The sequence below is a fragment of the Bos mutus genome, chromosome 14, assembly GCF_027580195.1.
Source record: "Bos mutus isolate GX-2022 chromosome 14, NWIPB_WYAK_1.1, whole genome shotgun sequence".
NCBI classification, from domain to species: Eukaryota; Metazoa; Chordata; class Mammalia; order Artiodactyla; family Bovidae; genus Bos; species Bos mutus.
Genome location: NC_091630.1, coordinates 22804424 through 22824022, shown reverse-complemented (window position 1 = coordinate 22824022; position 19599 = coordinate 22804424). Strand labels below are relative to the sequence as shown.

Here is a 19599-nt window from a genome sequence, read left to right as displayed (position 1 = left end):
TGATTTTTTAAGTGTCTTCATTTTAAATGATAATGTAACAAAGTACTGCTGCTTTAAACAAAAACAACTGACTTTAATATAGTGCAAAGAATAATACAAACATTCCTAGTTATAAGGATAACAGAAATCAGGAAACAGAATAACAAGAAAATGTGGTGTGATGACAAAAATGAAAAGAATATAAATTAAAAACAGGGAAACTAAACCTTGAATCTAATAATGCTAAATTTTTAAAGTCAAATTGCTTGCCCTTTGAAGCATTCAATAACTATTTTTCACACAATTGTTAAATCTCTAATATTAATAGTACTTAAATATTTATATTGTTATAAATTATACATTGAATTTTAAAAATCTTTCACAGTAACCTAGAAAATACAAAATTTTCAGGAAACAATTATTATTACAATGACAGTAGTGTGATGTTAATATGAGTTTTGAAGTTTAAACTCCATAAATTTTACATTCACTTCTATATATAGCTTCACAAAAATAAAGCATTTTAAAGAGTCAAATAAAAGTAAAGAAATACATTGCAGAAATCCAGTGACAGCTCTGCTGAACTTAATTTCCCTAATAGAGAAGGGCTGCCTCTGGTGGGTAACAAAGAATAAAACACATACCCATACTACCAAGGAGAAGGCAATGGCACCTCACTCCAGTACTCTTGCCTGGAAAATCCCATGGACAGAGGAGCCTGGTAGGCTGCAGTCCATGGGGTCGCTAGGAGTCAGACATGACTGAGCGACTTCACTTTCACTTTTCACTTTCATGCATTGGAGAAGGAAATGGCAACCCACTCCAGTGTTCTTGCCTGGAGAATCCCAGGGACAGGGGAGCCTGGTGGGCTGCCGTCTATGGAGTCACACAGAGTTGGACACGACTGAAGCAACTTAGCAGCAGCAGCAGCTGCATACCACCAAACTCCATGCCTGGAATTGACGGCTCTTTTAAAAGTGAGTTCTCTCTTCTTTTCTGGATTATCAAAATGAAATCCTCTCCAGAAAATGTTTATTGAGCATCTACCAGGTTTAAGGAACTATGGTAGGCATGGTAGGATATATATGGAAAAATATCTTTTTGAAAGGAGTATAAAACTCATTATAGAGAGCAAGTTCATAAAGTGAGAGTGCAAGACATGATCCAAGAGCCATAAGAAATGTATGTACAAAGGCTCAGTAGTAAGGTAACAGTTTGAATCTTCTGTGCTCCTTTTTTTTGTAGGTCACATAGAACACAGATGCACCAGCCAATTGGGAGATCAGGGCTAGAGACCAGCTCTCACTTCTCAGACACAAACAGGACTGGTTCTCAGCCTCTGCACATGAGGAGGCTCCATGGCCTTTTCGTATACTGGAAGAACTTGAGAAACCCGAAAACTTTGTTACCAATTAAGTCAATGTTACTAGAACAATATCCTGTACGACTGAATCTTCTGGAGTGCCACCAGGGATGTCTGACCCAGTTTAGGGAAAGCTGAGTGCCGAAGAATTGACGCTTTTGAACTGTGGTGTTGGAGAAGATTCTTGAGAGTCCCTTGGACTTCAAGGAGATCAAACCAGTCAGTCGTAAAGGAAATCAGTCCTGAATATTCACTGGAAAGGCTGATACCGAAGTTGAAGCTCCAATAATACTTTGGCCACCTGATGCAAAGAACTGACTCATTCAGAAAGATCCTGATTCTGGGAAAGATGGAAGGCAGGAGGAGAAGGGGATGACAGAGGATGAGATCGTAGGATGGCATCACCAATTCAATGGACATGAGTTTGAGCAAGCTCCCAGAGTTGGTGATGGACAGGGAAGTCTGGATGCTGCAGTCCATGGGGTCGTAAAGAATCCGACACAACTGAGCAACTGAACTAATACTGACTTTACCAATGCTCTATTTTTCATGGGGACTATAATTCACGCTAGAATCTACCACCTAGGTGAGTGACCTTTTCCTTGCTTTTCCACAGACTGAATGGAAGTTTAACTCCAGGCACGGATGCAGAGGAGTCTACAAAGGAAAATGCCCCCCCCCCTCCACAAACAGTGAAGACTAGAGCATCAACCTATATATTTTAAACAACATCCATCCCTTCTAAGCCCTTTTCTCATATCTTGTGATCTTGAAACAGGGATGTGAGCATCACAGAGGACTCTGGAGAACATGTAACCCAAATGAGACAAGTTCACCCATCTGGAAGTTGATGTACAGATAGGGTGACTTATCTATAGTCTTAGAGCTACAACATTTATTTCCACATAAGGAATCTTCCCTAAGCCTTCTCATGCTTCAGCAATAAGTGCTTCCCAGCCATCTCCTTCCCCTAACAAGCAGAACAGTAGGGCTATGGGGGAGCACAGAGAGGCATCATGAAGACCACCCAAATCAGCAGTTTGTAAAAGGTTAGGGGTTAAATTTGAGTCTCCTATCAGCTTGGCATTCTTTCTAAAACATCCTTTCTTGCCTCCCTACCCTCTCCCCATCCCATTAGTTGAAGAAAGAACACATACACCTTTAAATAGTTGAATTTTAGTCATAGAGAGATGGATAAAAAAGTAAGCATGAGACTACACTGTTAAAAATCACACATCCAAGGACCCAGAGAACAGAGAGTAAAATTTTCATCAGAACTACTTGGGTAAGTTAAGTATTATATTCAGTTATTATTTATATCATTCTACATACACAGAGAGAAGTAAATCTTCCTGACTTTTACTATTACATTTTAATTGTTGAAAACACTGTGCTATGCAAAATTCAGTCAGTAATTAACATTGACAAGGCATATATTTGAAGATGCAATGAAATATATGAAAAACAAAAAGAAGCTTTCTCTTAAGAACCATATAATCTAGTTAAGGAGACACACCACATGCATAAAAGAGGTTGCCACTGACAAAAATACCCAGGGTAGTACATGAATAATTCCAAATGAGATCACATAAGATACAGAAACTCAGAGACCAAAAGCATGAAATGACATTGACCATGGAGAACCTTCTAATTAATTTTGAAGTTCTACCTTCCTGTTGAAGATGGAGAAGCATTGGGGAACTGACATGATCATGTAACACAAATACAGTAATGAACACATATTTATTTTCTATCAACACACTTTGTCAGACCTGTGGTCCTTGAGTTTTCCCTCACTTAATCTGTAATAACAATCTAACTCACATCCCAGACATTGCTTCACTAAATTTTTTGTGAGATTGGAATTAAGTCTACTCTAAAATACTTTATTTGGCAAATTACATATTTGGAAGGAAAAGTATTCAGAAATACAGTGAGAAACAAGTATGTGTGGAAGAATATATTGAAGAGTAATCCCAACACTTAGAAGTTAAAAGAATTGACTTAGATCTATGGATGTCTGTCTTTGTTAGACAGAAGTGATATAAAGCATTCTTAGTTAGCTGATTAAAAGACTACTTTTGAGTCTCTGAGCACTAAGAATACAAAACAAAGATGGTTCCTTCTCTCATACAACCTGTAGATTAGGACAGAGACAAATGAACAGACTGCAACCTCATGCGATTAATGATTTCACCGGAGCAGTCCATGGTGACAGAAGCACAGAGGCATGACATTTAATGAAAACTCGGTGTCGTGAAAGCTTCCCAGAAAAAGGAACCAATAAAATATCTGAAATTTGGAGGCATAATCTTAAATGAATCTGAATTCTGTAGGTTTCACGTCCAGGGGCTCCATGTTTAAAAACCATTTTTTTTTTTTCAGATTAAAAATGAGAACCATTTCCCCAAAGAAAAAGATTATTGGAGAAGGAAATGGCAACCCACTCCAGTGTTCTTGCCTGGAGAATCCCAGGGACAGCAGAGCCTGGTGGGCTGCCATCTATGGGGTCGCACAGAGTCGGACACGACTGAAGTGACTTAGCACCATCAGCAGAAGCAGCTAAGTTATTGTGCAGGAAAAATGGCATCTTGAAGGTGGTGAAACTAAAGACATTTCAGTGATGCAAAAATAGGATCCAGAGAGAGTTTTAAGATGCTAACAAGAGACAATTAACGAAATATTCCTACTGTTTGATGGTTGATTGAATGAAGTCCTTTCGAAACCTCATTCAGTATGGGCCAAATTTACCCATGATCATTTTCATCAGTAACTACTAGGAAAAGAAGATGGCAGGATGACTACAAATCTCAGAAGACATTTGATACACATAGAACTTTAGTAAATCACTCAAATGAAAATATTATCATTCAACTATTAAGGGCTTGATTGAACTAGTAATTTCATATAATAAAATGCCTTCATTAAATGTCACTTAACTGCCAAATCAAAACTGTAGAGCTTAGATTTCAACTTGGGCCAACATCTGCAGAAATACTCAGTATTGATAATCCTGATTCATGGAACAATTTGATCTAATTTGTTTCATTATGCAGCACATATAATTAGAAAATGACTGAAAATAAATACTGCAGAGTATTCAGTAAAGAAGCACTAAAAATAGCTGGTAGTACACAATTAACAGCTCTAAAGAAATTACATTTTACAATTATTTTAAACCATTTATGAAACTGATTAAATGTACAATATGCATCACATTAATAAAAATAAATCCTGAGAAGAATAAAAGTCATTGACTAATTACTTGTGTTTTCTTAAAGAACCCCAAATGTAAAAATGAGAACCCCAAAATGTGAAAAAAGCATATGAGTATCATACGAAATGATGTATTAATATTTAGATATAGAAAACAAAATGGGTCAGAATTAAATTTATATTTATCTCAATGTCTGCTATGTGCCAAATACTGAAATCATAAAGATGAATAAAGAAGAGATAATGTCACAAAGTTCAGATTCTGTATGGAACTTAAACATGGCTACTATTTCTTAGGCACCACACAGAACTAGTTAAATGAACATCATATCACATCAACAACTCTGCCATGCATTATTATCCCTATATTTCAGAAGAGTAAACCAATAGGCAGATATGTAAGAAGATGCCCAAGCACACTGCTAAGTAGCAGAGCCAAGAACTGATTCCAGGTCAGTCCAATTCCAAAGACCATACTCCAGACCCATTAGGACATTATAGTTGAATGGAGGTCTAACAACAAAAACAGCAAGATGTGATAAGATAGCTGCTTTCTCTTCATCATATATAAGCCTTGTTTCTTCATTTTTATTTTACGTATACTATTTACTTAGAATTTGCTAAAACCAAATTATACAGAAATCCTTAATCAATAACCATTGCTCACTGTGCAGTTAGAAAATTAGATTTTGGTTTTATACTTTTTAGTATAACCTATTGCAATATCATTACATTTACTAATTAATTGCTTTCAGCACTATTTAATAACTAAGATATGTCACATTTTTCAACTTTTAAACCCTTCATCATTTAAGTTTATTTCAGGAAACCAGGTCTCATTTTTATGGTAATGTTTTCACCTAATTCATTTTTAATCTTTTTACTAATGAAAAATGAAATGATTAAAAAATAATTTAATCGAATATGAAATCTCTAAATTACTTTAAGAAACAGTATTTTCCCCTCACAATAGAGACTTGCCTCTTTCCTATCAATATTTATTCTCATGGAAAATTTATAAATAGAACTTTATTTTGATATTAACCCAATTTCAGCCTCTTCTTGATTTGAATGGGAATGACTTCATTGACCATCTCTTTTTTTTAACTTTTATCCATTTTTGATTCTTATATGTTTGAAAGCAGCACTCTAGAGCAGCTTATGAAAAAATGGCATGAATAATTAATAGCTAAGATAATGACAAATTTGTTCAGATACTGCTTCAAAAGCTTTGTTGGTAGGAAGAGGAAAGGGAGAGAAAAGGATGCCAGGACGAGTATTATAGAAAGAGCTAGAAATCCATTTGATATCCATTCATTTACTTGCTAAATTCTTTATTCACATGCTTTTAAATAGAAATTTCAGTATATTTTTAGCAAAGCACAAACACATTTAATGGGATAACCACTATATACATCAGAGACCAATTCATAAAATGATGAAATGGAATAAATGTCAAATGGTAACAAAATCTACAATATTTCTGAAATTATGGCTATGCAGTTAATGGTTTTCCATTGCAAGATTAAACTCTTTTGTTGCTCTTTTAAAAGATATCATACATATTTTGTGGGCCCTTCCATTTTTCTTAGTTTAGTTTTCAGAATCAGTGAAAGCCCTATAGGAGGAAATTGAAGGCGTTATTGAGCTCTATAAAACATACCACAAATGACTCAGGGAAATGCACTAGAATATAGTCTTTGGAACATATGAAACAGTGTCTTTTCATTCCATATTAGGTATTGTTGGCAAGGTGGTAAAAGCAGTGGCTCTATTTGCAAGGCAAAAATCATTTCAAAACACAAATAAATATCTTTTCACTGAAAGTTAGACATTCCTGTAGAAATTAAAGACTTGCCACGTTCTGAGGCAGTCACTTTTTCCGCACAAAATAGCAGCAGTGTTTGAAAGCAGTCATGCAAGCAAACAGCCTTTCTCAGTCCTGCTCTTTTAATCCGTGTAGTTCCTATCAATATTAACCTCTTATAGAAATTCTTGTACAATGAAACTATTGAACTTTCTTGACTAGGAGTGTTACTGTAGCTGTTAGTCATCCCTATAATGTATTTTGCAATCAGCTAAATCATCAAAGTATTTTTTAACAATGAACAGTTCAGAAGTGACAGATCTACTTGCTTGTTCACAACTGCTTATCAGAGAATAGATATCACATATGTTTTCCAGGTGCTTCCTATAGTTAGGATACCTTCACAGAAGCCGCTCATGAAAGATAAGGTCATAAAAGAGATGAAAAATGTGTGAGCTTCATACACTTATGGTTTTATCATCAGACAAGATAGCTTTGGTTAAAGGACTGTAACAGTCAAAAACAGAAAACTGCGGCTTGTATTGAAGGGCGAGGACATTTAAGTTTAAGATTCAGTTTGTGTTTGCTTTGCCTAATAGCCTCCACAATGTTGTTTGGCTTAAAACAATTGTTTGGTTATAGATTATCCAAACAGAGGTGTCATGTTAAATTAACTCTACATTGCCAAATTACAGACACTGTTACATCTCCAGAGACAAAAAAATAAAAACATTCAATTGTTGCCCTTTTTTTTGCTAATGTCTAAAAATAAAATCTAAACATTTCAATGGTTTGAATAGAGTACATCCATTATTCTGTGGATCCCTATAATCATGCCTGTCTCAAGTCCCCCTTGGCTTACTATAAATATAAGAAAATGTAGGATTTTGCTGTGTTCTGGATAGTTATATTCAGTACACAAACATTTTTAAATGCATGCTATTTCCTTGTAACTTATATAATAGCCTTTTTCATACCCCAGAGTATGAATCAAGCAGATCAAAAAACAGAATCCACATTTATTTGATTATAAATTTTTAGACTCCAGATCAGGAAACAATCCTTAAATGTTTGATAACAATGGTCCAGGGCTAGGTCTGTTATTCTGAAAAGAAACTCAGTCTCTACAGTCAACAGATGACTACTGTAATATCTGTGGCATTTTATTATAGCTAGTAAGGGAAGGTTGTTGAAAATACTGTTTATGGTAACTATTGGAGAAGGCAATGGCACCCCACTCCAATACTCTTGCCTGGAAAATCCCATAGATGGAGGAGCCTGGAAGGCTGCAGTCCATGGGGTTGCTGAAGGTCGGACACGACTGAGCAACTTCACTTTCACTTTTCACTATCATGCATTGGAGAAGGAAATGGCAACACACTCCAGTGTTCTTGCCTGGAGAATCCCAGGGACAGGGGAGCCTGGTGGGCTGCCGTCTATGGGGTCGCACAGAGTCGGACACGACTGAAGCGACTTAGCAGCAGCAACAGCATGGTAACTATATCAAATAAAAGTCACATTGAAATTATTGATAACTTAGGAAGAAAAAACAGTGGTTTATAAATTCTTTCTACAGTCCTGAATATTTATTCCTAACATCAATATCAGCCTCCATGTGAAAAGTTTAAGTTTACTTAAGATTTGGAACATAAGGTAAATTTCCACATGAGATAAAATAAGGCAAATACTCAGCACTGTATCATTCAAGAAATTTCACTCCTCGTTATTTCTCACAAGAACATTTACAAGCAAGTGGAGGAGGCATCTTACTTTAAAAGACATTTCTGAAATACATATTTCAAAGTTTATGCTTAAATAAGTTTTATTTTCTCTTCCCCTGCTTCCCCTCAAATCAAACCTGTTCAAAGGAACAACAACAACAAAAACCCTCACTGCAACTAAAAAGAAAAGCCACTTCAACTACTATGTTCCGTTCAGAAGAGGATTCTACCAAATTAAGCCATTTCTTGTTCCAAAGAGGAGACAAAGTAAGTTACTCTGAACTGTAATTGACCTATTCAGAGATCTGTTGTTTGGCCATCAAGAAACCATTAGCTTTCAGTTTTCTGGCCTCAGTCTTCAAGCTTCAAACCCAGCATTCCCTTTAGGAAAGTATCATTATCACCGACATCAACATTATCGCCATCATCATCACCAACAGCACCATCACCGTCAACAACAAAAAGTAAAACCAAAGCTCACACTCTCTAAACTGTCTCCCTAACGAGTAAACCTAGTCTACACAGAAAGACCAAACCAATCTGAGAAAGTTATGATCTTTGAATACCGTTTTCCATACAATCTAATTGTTTATTCTTTCCTGTTTAACAATCACTCCAGAGAGGCTTCTCCTTTCTCATAATCCATGTAGGACTATGAGTCATAAGCAATCACTCATTACCACTGTGTTCCATCGCCACAATATAATTTACTTATTATAATTAAGACTTTACTCACACCACACATCCAAAAAGCCAAGACCAATGGAGAATGCATATTGTGGGACAGCAGCTAACAAAAACTTTGGTCCCTATCTGAATGCCCTTTATCCAACAGTAGTTCAAATACCCTAATGATGATAAATGACTCTCAGAGCTCACAAATAGGGGATAACATTTATTTCTTCTGATAAACTCTGTTTTTTTCTACTGCATGACCACTGAAATGATATATATTTTATTCTTACATTTTCTCTCTCTACCATGTTTATGGGAAGCTCAGATTTGCCTGTAATGCTTCATTTTCAAAATATTTATCTCCCTGTCTTTTGCTTCCTCTCATTATTTCCTGTCCTTCACCCTATGATCATTGTTCTTCTTGATCTCTCTGGCCCATACATCTCTCTTCTGGGTCAAGTCCCACTGTGGTTCCACCACAATCTGCATGCTCAGTAGTCTCTTGCCATGCTGCCCCTCTACTTGGAACCCTATTACTTCTTTTTACATAATTAATTTTGCATTAGATAGCAACTGAAGTGTCACATTCTTAAGAACACTTTAACCTTCCTCACTCTTTCAAGCCACCGTGTACCACTTCTGTGATTACTTTATTAATGTCTGTCTCCTCACTAGAATGTAAATTCCAAAATAGCCAAGACCTTCCCTGCATTTACTCACATAGTAATCACAGCATGGCCCAAAATGTTTGATATAGCAAGTGTTCAATAAATATTTACTGGATTGGAAAAAAACATGCATGTGGTAAGAACTGACTGCCACAATGCTTAGAGTTATTCATTATCCCAATAATCAAGCAAAGACAAAAACAATGCCCTTTGAAGCTGAAAATGCTCCACAGTAACAGAACTTACAGGTGGGCAAGTGGTCACCTGATAATGAGTAACACATTTCCACCCTCTCTTTTCATGAGGTGGACCACTCCTTAAGTTAAAAATAAATTCCCAACAATAGATTATAAGTGGAAGAGTCCTGGGAAACTTTCAGGAACCTATTCTTACAGCTGAATGTGATCCTAATGAAGTTTCCATATCTGGGGAGGTGGGGAAGTATTCTAGGCTACATCAGCCTTCTCCAAACTCAAACCCATAATCAGCTTCCACAACTAGGGATGATCCCAGTGTGTTATCAAGTGAAGTCAAAGTCTCTCAGTCGTGTCCCACTCTTTGCCACCCCATGGACTACATGTAGCCTGCCAGGCTCCTCTGCCCATGGAATTCTCCAGGCCAGAATACTGGAGTGGGTAGCTGTTCTCTTCTCTAGGGGATCTTCCCAACCCAGGGATTGAACCCAGGTCTCCTGAATGGCAGGCAGACTCTTAATTGCCTGAGCCACCCGGGAAGCCATGTTATCAAGCGATCCATTCAAACTCCTTTTACCACAAGGTCTTCCCACAGCATGTCCTCCCTCAGGGCCACAAGAGGTCCTTGGCTGCTGATAACACAAGGAAAACAGAGATAGCATCCAGAGCACTGCCTAGATTTTCAGAAACATGGGAGAATGTTTTAATACAGTGTTTCCATGAGTATTTATACTCTCTTTATGCTCAGGGCAACCTATCCTAGAATGATAGCAGATTTGAAATTCAGATATCTACTATAAATGCCAAGAAATTTTAGGAATCTTATTCAAGGCTTTTCAAAAATTACCAAGTTGAAAGCAAACAACATTCTTGATCATTGCTGTCTCCTATGAGATCACCCATATTTACTGAAGGTACTAACAGAGGTTGATTCAGGCCTTGTGGGGCCTAAAGCTTATTCAATTGGAGAGGCCTCTGCTTAAAAGAAGAATGCAGAGTTGTAATTACAAGATTAGGTGCAGGGCCTTGGAAGGAAATGAGGAATTCTGAAGCTATGTTACACCACATCAAACTAACTAAACAATTGATAAATAAATTTAAAAGGTGAATGAGTAGATTTAATATTTTGGCAATAAATATGAAGTTAAGGTATGCATTTTACATAAACTGTCAAAATCCATTCCTTTTACTAGTGATCTAATTTGGAGGTGGGGGGCACCTTAAAAAGTTCCCCAACACAAACTGACAGTATTATAGAGAAAACATCATTTTTTTTTCATAAAAATTGGGTTTCCCTTAGGATATTAGCCTGTTTTCTTATTGTCAGTAACACTATATTTGTATAGAACTATTTCTTGTTGAGTTACTGTATTGTGGTATTCTCTTTCACTGTCAGTCACCAGGTCAAGATACAGCAGCACACAACACAGGCTTAAATGAGGCAGATCCTTGCTGGTGAATCAGTTTCCATATTGGAATCACGTGCAACGTCATAGGAGGCTTAAGAATGACTACGATGCTTCCTTAATCAGCCCAAACTTAACATTTCCTCCACTCTTTATATATATCTTCTCTTTTCTCACTTGTAGACATGTTTTCCTTCCTTTACTAGATGACTTCATCTTTAAGAAATAAAAACATTCTTTTATATATTTCCCTTTCTGCCTCTGTATACATGTGGTCACTTACAGGCACTTACACATACCAACACTTCCATGACCAGAAACAGGTAACATAGATTTCAGTATCAGTTAACTAGCCTGGATCATAAAAAGCATTGGAAAAAAAATAAATAAAAGAAAAGATTATCTAAGACACAAACTACAGTGTCTTGTGCTAATTCTACAGCAAGAACAAAGGCTTCATCAAATCCCATTGTTAAACAGGTAGCCGAGAAGTGAAGTGTTTTATACATCTGTACTATAGATTTCCACCTAGATAAATCTCTATCTTTAAAAATAATCCTTAAAGAGACCTTCCCTTCTCACTGTCAGAAAAATATAATCACAGCCTACTGTCTGTGCAATTCCACTTTCCATCTCTGCTATGTGCGTTTAAGACTTGGTAAGATACAGCTACTGTCAAGTTTCAGAACAGTTTCTTGTCTAATCTTTCTACTTCTCCAGATCTTTGATACAGAACCTGTTAGAATGTATTGCTTATTTTTCCAGTTCCTATGTTTATCTCACTTCCACTCTTACCATCTGCTGCACTGCATTTCCTTCAGAAAAGTGAAAAGTTTTCACAGTGGCCGGAGCTTTCCCTGCAAACAATGCTCTCTTCTCCTCTTCCTTCCTTCCTTTCTCCGCTTTTTATTTGGCCTTATTTTATGTTAAGGTCAAACTGTTTTAAAGAGTTCACTTTGCAAAGATTTTTACAGGGCTGAAATTCCTATTCAAATAATTTTGATGGATTTTTAAACATTATTGCTATTTATTACTGACTTCTGCCCAAGCACACACATTTTGGTTTGTGCCCAGTCTTTGAATTACTTGAAAACAACTTCACAAGAAACAAACAATGAGAAATTGTGGCTTATTTCATGCCACCAAATCAGAGTAACAATCATCCAGTTAATATAATGAGTCTAAAGAGCTTTCAATATAGCCCTCTCATTTTACTGAAATGCCAACTCTACTTACTGCAAATTGGTTTATATGGACAGAGTCTTTAAGGGAGGACCAAAAGAATAGAAATCTTTGAAGCACTCCCCTGAAGTATTTATTTACCATTTTTAAGTTTCTTGTATTTACATATGCCCTTATCTTGACTGACACATCATGTCTAATAAGTATTAAAAATACCTTGAAAAAGTGAGTTTAATGCTTCACATGTCCAGGCTTCATCTGATGTGCTCATCTTCTTCTATAAGGATCATATAATGATGGACATCAGAAAACAAAATTAGCTCTCTATCTTTATAACTGCCATCACTAGGTTTGAATCTGGTATTAACCTTTGGTAATTGTGTGACTTTGGCCAAGTTACTGAAGCTTTGGAAGTTGCAGGTAAAAACAACATCCACCCTGCAGGACAGTAAGTTGATTAGAAATGATGTATATACAGCAGGACTCCTGACTTTCAGGAGCAGTCACCAAATGGAAGGTGTTACTACCATTATTATAATTATTATAATTGGTATGTAGACTCAGTGCCAATCTCTGGAATCTCACTGAACTACTGAAAGACGCTGAAACAGCAATCCGCATTCGTTATCAGTATTTGCTTCACTGGTATAACACATTCACTTATTTTTACTTGACCTTTTAAGAACAACAAAAAAAGTGACTGACTATATTACTATAATTAAATTCATCATACGGCAGCTTTCCACATTCTACATTTAGCACTACCAGAGGTAAAGATTATCCCATCAGGCAATGGAAGGGCAAATGCTTTAATACTGCCTGTTGCTTCTCAAATGATAATCAAAACATTGTGAGAAATTTTACATACTAACAAGAAACTATGAATTTTATATTAGAAGATTAAAAGCTCTGAAACTCTTCCTTGATTTAAACCTAAAAAATGCTAGGGCAGAGAACCAAGAAAAATGTTTTTAAATCATTTATGATGTTTAGCAATAGAAAGCAGAAAAGACATGGCTACTTCCAAGAGATCAGTTTCTCTACAATGATAACATTTTATCTCAAATTATTATGGGACCAACAGTAGGATTCAAGGTTGTCAACCATGTTAATTCCATATGATTAAAATAAATTAGCTTCTCAGGCTTCCCTAATTCTATTCGTACTTGTAATTTTCTTTGAATAGAAAAATAAATCGAGTTAGTAGATGTAAATGATTGGCACACTAGTGCATATCTGCATGCATTGTTTTATATATATTTTTAATTTGAGCAAAATAAAATTGAAAAATACTTTTTAAATTTAGAATAACTGTTTATATAATTACTACTTGAACAAATCTACTTCCTTCAAGAAACACTGGCTCTTCATTCTACCCAGAATATCACTGAGAAAATACAACAATAAAAGAGCTTAAAATATACAGTTTTCCTTAATAGTATTCAGCTAAAATCAGTGATTAATATCTAGAAAAAAGGAAAAAGTCAATCAATAATTCAGATGTCTTCTACTATACAGATGCCTAGTTTTACATATATAAAATAATAGATTAAATAAATTCTTTCTTTTTTCCTGAGTTTCAACATTGTAGGGAAAACAACAAACTTATACTAAGTTTTATAGTCTTTCACTTGCAGAAGAAACAAAATCAAAAAGGCAACATCTCTAAATGATTAAATATGGTTTTATATTGATCTCAGTTTTTATTATTAACAATAATTATGTTGATATAAAATAAAGATATAAACAAAACAGGCATATATTTATCTCTTAATATCTTATATACTCAGGTAGAAGCAGAATAAACTATGCTATATTACAACATGAAATTGTTTCATAAACTATAATTATGTAATTATATATTTATCAAGTTTTACTATATCTAAAAAATGCCTTTAGTAGATTGGACAATGGAGATCTGTTAATGGTTTGCTTACAGAAAAAGCAATGAATTTAGTTTATCACATGCAAAAACATAACACATATTATCATACAAAATTCATATAAATGATATCATCATGACTCATTCAACATTGTGTAAAATCAATCATGTTAATTTTGTTGAAATTTTCATAATGATATATCTGGCATCAAAGATGAGGTAAACAGAAAGTTTGAATTGATTCTTACAAATAAAATACTAAGCCTTGAACAAAATTTGAACACCCTCTGGTTCCCCCAAAATGAGAAAATGCTAACTCCCCTGAAAGCACAAATTGCCTTCAAATGTTCCTTCATTTTTTTTCCAATAATTGTGGCTTAAGGAAAAAACCAAACTGATATCAAATAAAAAATATGTTTTGGGATTTTAATATGGCCAGAAGAGTGATACCACAATGTCATAAGGTATTTCTTCCTTTTTCCAGTCTTATGAGATAAAAATACAAGTAGGACACTATGATAGCCCCTATTTCTATACTCTAAAAAAAAAAATTACTTTCCATTTTGCATTGTTGGATGAGTTATGCAAGAAAAATTTAATGATTTTAAAATAAAATTTTTAAAAAGGAGTACTAGATCCAGAAAAACAGAGGGTTTGCCAAGGAACAATAATGTCATGTGGAGGGAGGGGGAAGTGGAGGAGAAGGGAAAGGAGGTCTGTGCCAAGCAAAGCTGGGGGCTGTTCAATCAGCTCTATCAGGGCTCCATCAGTGTCTCCACTCCAGCCAAATCCAGAGAAAACAAGGAGTCAAAGATTCAGGTCAATAAGCTTATAGGCGATTTGCACAAACAGCTCCTCCAGCAAGGTAAAAAACAAAGTCATATTGGCTTTTCTTTTTCATTCCTTCTCTTTGAACTCCCTGGTCCAAACACACCCTGGAAATGTCAATGTTATATGCAAGAATTTAAAAAGCTCAGCTTCTTAATCCCGTTAAGAAAAAAGGAACAAAGTTGCCTGTAAAGATCTCCTTCCTGACTGAACTCAAAGTGATTATGGTAGAGCTGCCTTTTGCAGATTCCGATTCCAGTTGCCCAAGCATCAGAGGAGGCAAAAACATGTCATTAAAGGCACAAATGAGGAAGAAAGAAACCAAACTGACTGAAAAGCATTTATGAACTGTATGTAAACAGACTTTCTGAACTAAAATAATAACAGAATGAAAAAGAAAAAAGAAAACAGGACACAAAATAGCATGAATGTTTGACACTGAATCAAGTGAAAAACAAGCAATTACTACTCCCCTAACCAAATCTTTATGAAACTGCGCTTTTGCTCTTCTTCTAGTGTTAAGAATTAAGATAATAATTTTGTTGCTTTACCTTGACATGGGGGGTGAGGGATGACAAATGCCAATAATCCAGGCTTTAACAGTCCAAAGAGAAATACGGCTTTCCCTCCGTTCTTAAATTTTGAACAAAGCTACAAAATGACACAAACCATGGAAAGAAAGGCAAGAGTTGGGGGAAAGGAACATCCCCATGAGTCTGGAAACGTATTGGCAGAAATAGTTAAGTACAGTGATGAAATTATTCTGATTTTCATGCCTCCTGCTCTATCTTTCTGAGTCAAGGATGTGAAAATTTATAGAGAACATATACTCAGCTCTGGTGTTGTGGAAGGGAGCAAAGAGACTCATTAGCCTCAAACATCCCTAAACTGTTCTTCCGGAAACTGCATTAACGAGCTACAGATGGAGTCTCATCAAGACTGTTGTTAAAGGGATGGTTCCAGTTGGAGTTATCTGTATTTCCTGACAGCTTCCCCGGTTTTCTTGCTTCCATTTCCTGCTTTCACTTGTACTCTCTGCAGCCCTTCCTTCTCTAGGTAGAGAGAAGTCATCATCATGGCTTTCTCTCAGTTATACTCCAGCTCTCCTCTGTGGCTTACCCAAGCCTTCCACAGCAATAAGAATCCCAGAGACTCCTAGGATGTCAATTCCACAGGTATGGCCACACTTCTCCTGTATCCCCCAGCTCTCTGCTGTCCTCCTCTGGCTTCCTGCAACACTAGCCTCACAGGTACAGTCAACTTGATCCTGGAGTACCAGAGCTCACTCCCTTCCCTCAGGTCTCCACTCAAAGTTCACCTATCCTACCATCACTCTGTATAAGGCGGTGTGCAGCACACACTATACACACACACACACACACACACACACACACACACACACCCCCACCCACAATGGCATTTTCTCATCCCCACCTGTGCTGCTTTTCTTCATGATGTTCAGCATCACCCATTATATTATACACTGTGAGTTTGATTGTTGTCTGTCTCTCAAGAGCAGGGATGGACTTTTGTCTATTGTTGCATCCCCAGAACCAAGAAAAGGGTCCAACACATAGCAGATGCCTAACATATAAGTTGAGTTGTATTGAATTCAATCTATGGAACTAAACTGGAAGCTCCTGCCAACCTAATTATCTGTTTATGTTTGTTTTTGCTTTGGTATTAATTACTTCTGGGGCTAGAGCTAAATCCAAGTCTGAGTAACTCGGGCTTTATTCTATTTTCGCATTTTGCTATTCTAAAGCTTTTTAAATATAGAAGGACAACCTTTACTTTCTGCACATTACCTGGGTCAAATGTTTTGGAATGTGAGAATGCCCATTGTTACACAGTATCTGTTTTCTTATTTTACAGATTTCCATTATGCTCCCTTTTTTCAACCCTAATTCTTCCAGATTGAAGAGCTCCAACATTAATTCATCTCTTCAAGTAAAACACTGCACCCAGTGACCTCTCTGATCATTCTCTGTATCTAGATAGCAGGACTATAAGAAAGGCTTGCTTTTCTTTCAAAATCAACTTAATGACATTATTTTTCCCTTTCAGACTTTGTTCAGAGATGATGTCATCAGAGACCAGTTTGTTAACTTGGTTAACTTTTTCAGAAAATCACTATTGATCATTCAAAGTTCACGAATACATAGTTTCTTCAGAGGTTTGTGGTTGTTTGCTTGCTTGCTTGTTGACAGCATCATTTTCTAACAGCCTAATCATACTGGCCTGGCAATTTTCTGCCTGTTCACATACCATGTGACATCCTCCTGGAATGTATCCCAAGACAGGTTTATCTACTTTAGTCATTAACAAACTGAATAGTTCAGTGAGGAAACCATCTTCCAAATAATTAATAATAGTAAGCCAGTTTTAGAGCTGCTTTAATATCACCTCCATTGTAAATCTTACTGTCTCTGAGTTGATCCAAGAATTGCTAGTATATATGAGTCCCCACCTGCCAGCAGTGACATAACCAAAAGCGCCCCAGGTTGCTTTCCAGACCACCTATATTTCCATTTATACTAGTTTGCTTAGCTCTAAACCAACACTGAGGTTCTTCCATGTTTATTCTATAAGCCAGAACAAAGGCAGAAAAAAAGGCACTGCAGCAAAGACTTCAGTACACAGGAAAGGTGCAGCACTTATGCACCCAGCCTTGATGTCTTCGTCATCTGTAAATTCAAGGAAATAATTCTTGCTTGTTTCCTTCCTCTCTGAGATACGGTAAGGCAAGATGCCAAAGGATCTAAACTCACTGCACCAAAGAGGATGATGCACACTGAAAGCAGTGCTTTACACTTTGCTAAATTTCTTAAAATCTAAAAGGATCAAAGCAACTTTGAAATAGCATCTTTTTATAAACATAGTTCATTTGATTCATTTCAAAGATGAAAAACAAAAACATGAAACATGCAACCAAACCCAAAGTAAAAAGTGAAAAAGGAATCAATAGAATTGTCAGATTCAAAATTAGGCCCCCTTTGACTATAACAAGGTTTTATTAAAGTGATCTTTTCCATTTTAATTGTAAATATTTAGGCTTTAGATTCATGTGATTAAAAATTCTACACATTTAAAAATGACAAAAGTCTGACCAACTTGTTTTACATTTCTGTGGAATATTACATTATAAGAGTGATTTGGATCACATTTAATCACATTTTATAACTAGGAACTTTACTAACATTAATAGATACTTTGAGACTTGTTAAAAAAAAAAAAGAGTCTTCCCCTTGACAACAAAAGAATAGATAATATTCATGTGGAACAGAGGAAAATGCCACAATAATAAGTAAATAACTATTCTAAACACTGAAAACATCCTACATAATGTAGAGGTTCAATTTCAAAAGGAAACAGCAACTTTTACCCATGATAAGCTATGTCTCCAGAAAGTCGAAATTTTTCTTCTTTTCTAAAAAAGAAAAGTTACAATACAATAGATTGCTTTTATACAAAAGACAGTTGCTAAAATATAAATGAAGATATATTGTAACTATATGAGTATCTCAATACTCTTCTCTGACAATGTGTCAAAATACCTTGTTTGGAAAACAAGATACTCCAGCCATGTTTTTGTGATCTTAGTTTTTAAATTCCTATCCTATTTGATAAGAGTATCTCTGGAACCCAGTGAAACAACTACATCATTGTCAGATTGTGATTTTGACTAGATTTTTAGACAAAGAAACTTTCAAAATAATCCAATTCATTTTCTTACACATATTTACAATGTTTAAGTTGTCACAAATCATTTAGAATATACGCAAAAGTATGTTTCATCCATGATCCCAACTTAAAAATAGTTTTCATCAGAATAACAATTCTCACATGCTTCTTCAATCATGACTCTGGCATCATTAACCATTTAAATACATATACTCTTTTAAACCTATCTGTCTTCTTCCCTGCAAGAAAACATAATTATGTGTCACTGAGACTAATTTGTACATTTCTGCAGAAAGATTAGATTCTAATTTTCCAGAGAGAAAATTTTTTCTTCCTATTACAGTTAATCAACTTAAATGAAAAATGAATGGAATCCCTGTATGACCTCAAGGGGATGCAATTCATATCAAAGAGTTGTCTCTCTTTCACACCAGTTCTTACTGCTTCAGTGGGAATTCCCTGGTCTCACAACTTATGAGAGTAAAATAATGAAATTCTTTTCCTATTAAATAAAGCGACAGTGGTTTGAAATAGTAGAGTAGTATTTATCCTAAAAAATATTATGTCAAAATTAGAATTCTATTCCCACCTAGCATTATTATCTAGCTTCAAATTAAACAGAGAATTATTTGTATAATATATATTAATTATATATTTTTAATATATTACCTATGTGTGCATGTGTGTGCTGCTGCTGCTGCTACATCGCTTCAGTCGTGTCCGACTCTGTGCGACCCCATAGACGGCAGCCCACCAGACTCCCCCGTCCCTGGGATTCTCCAGGCAAGAACACTGGAGTGGGTTGCCATTTCCTTCTCCAATGCATGAAAGTGAAAAGTGAAAGTGAAGTTGCTCAGTCGTGTCCGACTCTTTGCGACCCCATGGACTGCAGCCCACCAGGCTCCTCCGTCCATGTGATTTTCCAAGCAAGAGTAGTGGAGTGGGGTGCCATTGCCTTCTCCAATGTGTGTGCTAGGTCATTTCAATCATGTCT

The 19599-nt window shown here is 35.9% G+C and overlaps 1 protein-coding gene across 2 annotated transcripts in view; it reads right to left on the bottom strand.

Moving 5' to 3' along the window:
• ZFPM2 (zinc finger protein, FOG family member 2) overlaps nucleotides 1–19599 on the bottom strand; it is a 525087-nt gene that overhangs the window by 396252 nt on the left and 109236 nt on the right. The gene's annotated exons all lie outside the window — the stretch shown is intronic.